Source organism: Gymnoscopelus microlampas, assembly GCF_963454915.1.
Source record: "Gymnoscopelus microlampas genome assembly, chromosome: 5".
NCBI classification, from domain to species: Eukaryota; Metazoa; Chordata; class Actinopteri; order Myctophiformes; family Myctophidae; genus Gymnoscopelus; species Gymnoscopelus microlampas.
Window position 1 is genome coordinate 52,113,508 of NC_139942.1, and position 7,944 is coordinate 52,121,451.

Below are 7,944 nucleotides of genomic sequence, written 5' to 3' on the forward strand. Positions count from 1 at the left end.
TATATAGACATATAAGAATGCTATTCATCGCATGTTGTTTAGACAGATGCTGATGTAATGATTTAGACCCCGAGCTGGGATCGAACCCCAGTCTCCCACTCGGCAAACCTACGCACAACCTGTACCTAACAGAGCTGTTGTGGCCGGGTCTTGTCTGAGGCATTAAACTAGGTTTGTTGTTTACCTGGTATCCTATACAGTACATTGAAACACTAAATTGTTTTCTTTGCACTCCTACCTACGTGAATATTTTACCCTGCTGTTTGTTGACTCTAGGGCTCATGCCATTTACTCTGATCTTGCACTTTGCACGCTTGATAGCAGCGTCTGATTAATTGTAAATTGCAGAGACAATTAAAGAGGCGAGCATGGCTCTGGCCTGCAAAACATGTATTGACGTTGGGAGCATCAACTGCACTGTGCCAGAACTCCCTGTCTGTCTGCACGACTGTCTTAAAGAATATTTATACTGACAAAAGGCTCTGTTTGTTGCATTAACGAAGGCTATGCACTTAACTTACAGATGTCCTTTTGAAACAGACTTTGACTAAAAGGTTTGGGGGTGGGTGGATGGAATGGAACGATCTCTGTAGGAGAAATAACTCACTTTGTTCAGAAAATGTATGACTTCACACGTGTGTGTGGGCAGCAGCTAACTCATCGTCGCTGACGGTTGGAAACCTTGTATGAAAACAAAAGCTGTTCTTTTTCAGGATTCAAATAACAAAATAGAAAAACATTGCAAAAAATGCAATTAGCATTTTAGGCATCTAGCAGACGCTCTTAATCCAGAAGGGTTTACAGTAAGCAAGGTAAACACAAGGTAATACATCAAATGCATAGAAATAGTAATCTAGGATCATAGGTAAACCAAGAACCTATCATCAGTCTAAAACAGTATGATATCAAAAAATAATCTGTACATCGAAATTATACAAACTATAAGATGACACGTCAACAAATGAACCTGGAATCTGTCTAATAACATGCTATCTAAGTTACATTTTAGCCTTAAGCCTGCAAGGCTGAAGAGGTGAGTCCTCACGGCAACACAATTTGAGCTTGTAGATCTGCTATGTTTTACTACTTTTGTGTGACACTGTAGTATGACGAAGTATAGGGCATTCATTTACAAAATGACCATCGGGCCGGTATGGCAGCGGTTCTGGTAGGAGACACAAAGAGTCTCCTTGCCTACCTGCCTACCAGTCCGCCAGTCATCAAATTATTGGCTTAGGAATGCGACAAAAACAAAACATATATCCATGAAGTCAAGTCTCCATGGGGTGACTAATCAATAGGGGAAAAAAATTTTTTGGGGGTGAACTATCCCTTTAAGTAGTTATGTGTGGTGCTTGAGTAAATGTACTTGGCCAGGTTCCCTCATGGTATAAATGTGATGGTGAACAGCAGGTCTTGTCCTTCAGCAGCCCTCTATCTACGTGCCTCCATCTCATTAGGCTGAATGGTGATCAATAGCAGAGAGAGAGGCAGTGGAGCGGAAGGAAGGGGATTAGGATTAGAAATCAATGTTGGTTGTTTTCTCCCCAACGTCAAAGATTAAACAAACACTGGCCTCGCTTTAAGACACTGACAAAACTACACAATGAAGAGGCCATGTACGTGTGTGTGTGTGTGTGTGTGTGTGTGTGTGTGTGTGTGTGTGTGTGTGTGTGTGTGTGTGTGTGTGTGTGTGTGTGTGTGTGTGTGTGTGTGTGTGTGTGTGTGTGTGTGTGTGTGTGTGTGTGTGTGTGTGTGTGTGTGTGCGTGCGTGTGCGTGGTAGAATGTGAGAAATAGACATTGTGAGGACCATATTCCTGGCCCCCACAAGAGAAATGGTTGTTTTTAACACTGTTCTTATGTACTGACATGATACTGACAAGATACTGACATGATACTGACATGATACTGACATGATACTGACCTTGATACTGACCATGATACTGACATGATACTGACATGATACTGACATGATACTGACATGATACTGACATGATACTGACCATGATACTGACCATGATACTGACATGATACTGACATGATACTGACATGATACTGACCATGATACTGACCATGATACTGTCATGATACTGACATGATACTGACATGATACTGACATGATACTGACCATGATACTGACCATGATACTGACATGATACTGACATGATACTGACCATGATACTGACCATGATACTGTCATGATACTGACATGATACTGACATGATACTGACATGATACTGACCATGATACTGACCATGATACTGACATGATACTGACCATGATACTGACCATGATACTGACCATGATACTGACATGATACTGACCATGATACTGACCATGATACTGACATGATACTGACCTTGATACTGACATGATACTGACCTTGATACTGACCATGATACTGACCTTGATACTGACCATGATACTGACCACGATACTGACATGATACTGACCATGATACTGACATGATACTGACATGATACTGACCAGTATCATGGTCAGTATCATGGTCAGTATCATACTCTCATGCACTCTCTATAGTGCTTCCTATGGTGCTTCCCTGCATTCTATGGTGCTTGCTATAGAAAACCGGGCCTGACATCCCCTCAGAGGTGACGCAAGGCATGATGGGTAGGTGATGCCTCACCTCCCACGCACAAATTCACAAACCTGTCTGCTGCTTTGATCTCTCTCTCTCTCTCTCTCTCTCTCTCTCTGTCGCGCGCACGCACGCACGCACGCACGCACGCACGCACGCACGCACGCACGCACGCACGCACACATGCGCACACGCACACGCACACACAGGTTTGTGTTTGTATTGCTATACTATACTGAGGACATCAACATTTTAGGATGCTTTAATTAAATATGTCTTTTAACCATAAAACAAACATTTCTCATGTGTACAATAGACATTTTTAGGCTACTCACAATGTCTACTTCTCAAATACTATAATAAACTATAAATACTATACTGGTTTGGACATTTGGCCCTCACAAGTGTAGTAATTCAAGTACACGCACGCACGCACGCATGCACACCTATTTGTTGTTTCTTTCTCGCCGGCTCCTTTTGAAACACAAAGCCATTGGGTTTTATATTCCCTTCAGATGAAACAAAGCGTTGGAGGTACGGGCACCGCCGCGGCGCTCAGCTCTGTCATCTCACAAAGTTCACGCTCTCCATTCTTCACAAAGACGAGACTGATCTATGAAATTCATAATCCTCACTGTTACTCTTTGGTGTGTTATATCTCATTTGCATCGGTCCAGGAAAACAACAACAATGTGTGGGTATTGTTCCCTTTGAGAGACTTTCCTCTGTGTGTTTGTTTGCGCTTAATTCAGGGGGTGGGTGACTTTAATGATGGAGAGGGTCACTAAAATGTCCACACTCCCCACTGAGCCATAGTCGGCTATTAGACCTCCGTCTAAAACCGGGTTATAATTGGTCTAACAGTGAAGGTTTTTTAGCGGTCTAGGCTATATAGATATTATAGACGTCATTTCAACAGCTATAAATAGACGCTTAAAAACAGCTAATCAACGTGTAGGCTAAGCCTAGACCGCTATAAAACATTCACTGTTAGACCAATTATAACCCCGTTTTAGCCTAGCCCTTAGACGTATTTTAGACGTCTAATAGCCCAAAAAAGGCTCAGTGGGTCACTCCAGGGGGGCCACATAGCGTACCCCGTAGTATACTGTAAACCCTGTCACTCTAATAGCCCATAGTCACACATGTAATGATAAAGGCAGTGGTGTGTTCTACTGTGTTACGCTATACACGTAGTGTGACCTGCAGAAAGGTTTCGTAGCTATCCAAAAAACGTCTGAAAAAGCGTATCTGATACGTAGGAGGAGGGGCTGGGGGCAGCAAGAATGTAAACTTCAGTTCAAATAGCCTTGTTCATGTGATAATGTGGTGTCTGAGGTGAAGGTTTATATGTGTCTTGAGGTGATAATTGTCTTGAGGTGATAATGACCGCTGAAGTAATTAGCCCACTGAGCCATAGTCGTCTATTAGACCTCTGTCTAAAACAGGGTTATAATTGGTCTACTGGTGAAAGTTGTTTAGCGGTCTAGGCTTAGCCTAGACGTTGATTAGCTGTTTTTTAAGTGTCTATTTATAGACGTCTGTATTATAGACGTCATTTCAACGTCTATAATATAGACGGTCTATAAATAGACGCTTAAAAAACAGCTAATCAACGTCTAGGCTAAGCCTAGACCGCTAAAAAACTTTCACCAGTAGACCAATTGTAACCCCGTTTTAGCCTACCCCTTAAACGTATTTTAGACGTCTAATAGCCCGAAAAATGCTCAGTGGGAGAGTGGTTATTTCATTCTGCGACCACGCATGCGCATATATACGCACGTGCCGTGTCTGTGGGAGGGAATAATTATAGTATGCCCTCCGAAAAAACCTAGCATACTAGATAAAGGGATATTAACAATTATTATTCAGTGCAACTTTTGTATTTGATTTCATATACATTGCATTTAGTAATACTTGTATTTATTAACTTAAAAACAAATCCTGAACAATGGACTGTCCTCAGCCGAAACGCCTATTTTTGGCAAAATATTTGGTGTGTGTGTGTGGGGGGGGGGGCAGTTCAACTCAGGTAAAGTTCACTAAGTATAGAGGGTTTAAGACAAGTGGTTATACGGAAGGAGAAAGGAGGTGGTGTCATATGGAGGGGAGAGAGGAAAAGGTGGAGGGTGTCATGAGGAGAGAATTGACAGGAGGAGGAAGGACGGAAGAGGAATGGGAGAGAGGTGGAGAGCAGAGGAGGAGAGGAGAGGCATTGAACCGAGGGTTGTGTGTGTGTGTATGTGTGTGTGTGTGTGTGTGTGTGTGTGTGTGTGTGTGTGTGTGTGTGTGTGTGTGTGTGTGTGTGTGTGTGTGTGTGTGTGTGTGTGTGTGTGTGTGTGCGTGAGCGCGTGTGTGAGAGAGAGAGAGAGAGAGAAGGTGAAGGACACATTCATTCCAGGACAGTTGTCATCCGACAGTGTCCATCACACATCCCATCACGGCCCGACACGGCTGAGCTGTCACCCCGAGTGACGTGTGCACCCATCTCTTACAGATACACACGCACACACGCATGCGCGCACGCACACACACACACACACACACACACACACACACACACACACACACACACACACACACACACACACACACACACACACACACACAGTCACCTGCAGTAACCCGTCTCACTTACTGAGAATGTATTTTTTTTCTCTTTCCCCAATGCTTAAAGAAGGAAGTACCCTAACCCAGTATGAGTAGGACTATGCGCAGTATTATGTGTTACATTTTTCATCAGACCAGGGGGGGCACTGAAGGCAGTGAAATCATTATTTTAGGCAAAAGATGGCGGTGCACTCTGGGGTGTAGCATCAGAAGACCGGTGTCCCAACTTATGATGTTGCTGCTTAGCTGGTTTTAGCTGGTTTTAGCTGGTTTTAGCTTGTCCTAACTGGACTTCATTGCAATTAATTGATTCAGTTAGTAAAGTTTAAATACTCCAGCATTTAAAGCTGCATTATGTAACTTTCCTGTTTGACCCCTGGATTTGTCTTTTAGTACTTTTGAGTTCTTTTGAAACTCTCTGCTGAAAGACTGAGTATTACTACACCGTTACTCAGTCAATGACTTTTTACTTTTGAAGTTTGTTTATATGTTAACATTGAAAGATTCACAGCACATATGCATTCAACTACAGTAGGTCTAGGACCCAGTGGTGAGGGTTTGGGCATTAGTCCACTACACCATCACATCTTTGATGTATAAAAGTCGTCTTCCAGTGCTTTTGATGTGTTCTTTTGGACTGACCAGCAAAGCCCAGCTTCCCAGCTTCTCTTTGCTGGTCATTCCAGCCAGCCAGCTGGCCGACCAGCTTGACTAGCAAAATCCATCTTAGAATAACTGAGTGATCAACTATACTGACAAACCAGCAAGACCAGGCTGACCAGTTTGTCCAGCCTGGTAAACCAGCTAAAACCAGCAACCATCAAAAGCTGATTTTAGTTTTTTTCAGCAGGGATACCTTTGCAAAAGAATTATGCCATCAGTGACTCTGATGACATCACTGAAACTCACCTGAGCGTGTCATCAGGTGAGGTGTTTAGCCTCGCCCAGAAAAACTGCTCTCTGCTGGAAAACAGGGCATTTCCTGTTTACACGCAGCATTACTTCTTCTACTTTGGACTTTAATGGCGGTTGCCGGTTGGCATCCATAAACATTGGATTATCACCATCTACTGCATGGTAAGATCATCACCATACAAACTAATCTCATTCCCAACATTGTCCATTCTCACCCAGGCCCAAATCAGTTGGTGTGAATCCTTCCCTATAAGTGTACAAGCCATCTTCTCCACTTATACATCCACAACCCTCAATAACCTCCTGGCTGCATCCAGCACCATCTTAACTCTTTTCAGACGCCCCTTGTATTTCAAGAGCACAATGAATGACCCGTTGCAATGAATGCCATTCAGATATTTGTATCAGCTAAATTCCCTTTTCCCTCTGGTGGTTCCTGCTGTACTACCACACTGTCATTGTTCCCCATTGTGAGAGAAACAAGCAACCAGGTCTAGGAAAACCAGCCCAAAAGAACCGACTATTGGCCACATGAGCACTTTACCATATACATCAGCTATTTGAAAATAGCAGATCTACAAGCTTACAACGCGTCGCGATGCGACGCGTTGTGAGCTTGTAGATTGGCTATTTGAAAATAAAATCATGCGGGGAAATTATAATAAGCAGATCTGGCAACCCTGTCCAGGATACTGTGCTGACCCTGCATGCACAGCCCTCCTTCCTCCACAAACAGAAGCAACATGTCCATACTCTTATCAACATGTCCATACTCTTATCAACATGTCCATACTCTTAGCACCTAAGAGCGGTGCTCTTTCAAAGGGCCTGACCCTAACATGTACATGTCAAAGAGTCTCTCTGGATGACTCCGCTGGGATAGGGTTGAGAACTACCTGAAATTATAATTAAGGGGCGTACCTAATTTCTAAGAAAAACAAGCGGTGGCCAGGAAGAAGTTAAACTCTCCCTGTGTTTATGTACAGTTTTTGTACTATGTTATATTAACCACTTGAACCCCAGCATCCGGGGGCGGGGGGGGGGGGGGGGGACATAAGCCAAAAATAGTCGATCTGCAAGCCCGGCTGGATGTCCCTATTATTCGAATTTCAGGTATGGCAACCCTAATCATATGCTTGAATGTTGTTGTGGGAATGTTTGTGGTGTGGTCAATGATGAATATTTAAACATACAAACCGAAAAACAAAACAACATCAAACAAACAAGACAAACAAACAAACAAACAAACAAACAAACAAACAAACAAACAAACAAACAAACAAGACAAACAGACAAACAAGCTGATGAATGTTCTGTTCTGGTAAATAACATAAATACACTGATGGTTTCCTAGAAACACCTGTGATTTCCAAGCCATACAATAATTGTGCTGTGATTTCCAAGGTATCACGGTGCCATCTAGTGGCGCACCTGTGCAAATACAGCTCAAGTGTTAAACCTCATCTTCCCTGTCGGGCAGAAACCTTGTAGGCCTATCTCTCCATCAATATGTTATGTAGACGTTTAAATAGTGTTTTAGTAAATGCATGTCCCACTTCGTCATACAAGTGTGGGGCAAAAGAAGCGAGAATAGCCAATCGACAAGCTCACAACACATCATGACTCACCATGCAACATGTTGATAACCTGTAGAGCTGCTGTTTTAGCTATTCTAGAAACATTTTCTAAGTTAAAGTTGTAAAGTGTATCTGTGGGTTTTATAATTAAACAATGAAAATATTGACGAGAGCTTATCCATTGGAACACAGCTTCTTTTTTTCCCTGAAATGTAGCCTAACGGTTACACTGACTACAAAAC